Source organism: Orycteropus afer, unplaced genomic scaffold (genome assembly GCF_000298275.1).
Source record: "Orycteropus afer afer isolate SDZICR_OR568_19922 unplaced genomic scaffold, OryAfe1.0 scaffold00061, whole genome shotgun sequence".
Taxonomy (NCBI): domain Eukaryota; kingdom Metazoa; phylum Chordata; class Mammalia; order Tubulidentata; family Orycteropodidae; genus Orycteropus; species Orycteropus afer.
Window position 1 is genome coordinate 4,659,878 of NW_006921648.1, and position 1,579 is coordinate 4,661,456.

Genomic DNA, 1,579 nt, shown 5'->3' on the forward strand with positions numbered 1-1,579 from the left:
CACCCCAGCGGAGACGCGGGCCCAGTTGTGTTCACTTTGGGACTTTGGGATATCCTAACCCAGCCCTTTCTCCAGACATCTTTTCCAATGCCTTTCTTTCCTCCCTTCCCAGCCCACAGCAGTTTTGAGCTGCAGGAACCCAGAACAGGCACCTGCTGGCTGTGCACTACCTATGTGTCGGCCCAGGTGGGAAACAGTGCCCCCACTGGCAGGAGTGAGCAGAGGGCACAGGCGTTGCAACCCCACTTGCCAGAGGCCTCCTGGAGACCACCCGCGAGGCCACCGGCAGCCCTAGCTGCCGTGCCTGCTCCCCTCCTTAATATGCATAGTAGTTGGATAGTAGAGTTTTTAACTGTTGTCATAAATGTGAACTGTCACATAACTAGGTAAGTGAGGAGTAGGTGTGCTTTATTATTATGTTAAAGATGGTTTAGTGTGTGTGTGCGTTTCTTTAATGTCTTTATGCACAGGAAGCTACACTACATACGATATTCTATCTACCAAGACAAACATTTGACTAGCTGACATTAGACACGAACCATCCCTAACTCTTCTGACTTAAATACAAATTCGGCTAAAAGACAGAATTAGGAACAGAGCTTGTTCTTAATCTGGGGACTGCCTGTAATTGGGGATCTATGTGGTTGACAGGGACACGGCTACCCGTGCAAAATGCAAACTATGATTTTTGCAGTGTTTTTGGCCCAGATGGAACACGGCCTTGGCTCCCATGTGAAAGCTACCAGGTGGAACCACGTGTTGTGGCTGAACCTCTGCATCATGGCCCAAATCTGCTCTTCTGCACACTGTGGTGGGGCAGGCAGAGGACTCTGGGGTCAGCCGCGTGGGTGCTGCCAGAATGGGAGGACAGATCAGGCGGCCAGACCAGGCTAGCTGCTGCCTGGGTGCTTGATTAGAAAATGGCTTTGGTTGTATCCAGAGAGAGCCCCTGTCTCTGGGACAGAGGGGTGAGAGGGCCAGAAAGGAGCTGGATCACACTGACCACCTCTGCTGGCTTTTTCCCACCATGCACCCAAATGTTTTGCATTTTCTTTTTTAACTTTTTATTGTAGTTTGAGTGAAAGCTTACATAGCACTTTAGTTTCCCATCCCACAGTTCGTACATAGTCTCCTCAATGGAGCAGCACTCCTCCCCGCTTCTGCCCTGGGCTCCCCATATCCATCTGTCCTTCTTTCCTGCTCCTTCCTGACTTCTGAGCCTTGTTTCCTGGCAAATGCTGCCCTCTTGGTCTCATGTGGGTGATTGTTCCAAGGAGCACATTCCTCTCTGGTGTTGTTATTCGCTTTACAGGCCTGTCTGTTGTTGGGCGGAAAGTCAATCCCCAGGGGTGTGTTCAGGTCCAGACTTGAAGGGAGTCAGAGAGCCACAGTCTCAGGGGTTCCACCAACCTCTACCAAACCAGTATATTTGATCTTTTTTTCTTTTTTCTTTTGAATTTTATTATTATTCTTCTTCTCAGCCAAATGTTTTATATTTTTAAGGAAATAAATATTGAGGGAGCGAGGGATGGGGATGGGGTACAGTTGAGGTGCTTCTGTCTCCTTTAACCAGTTGCCA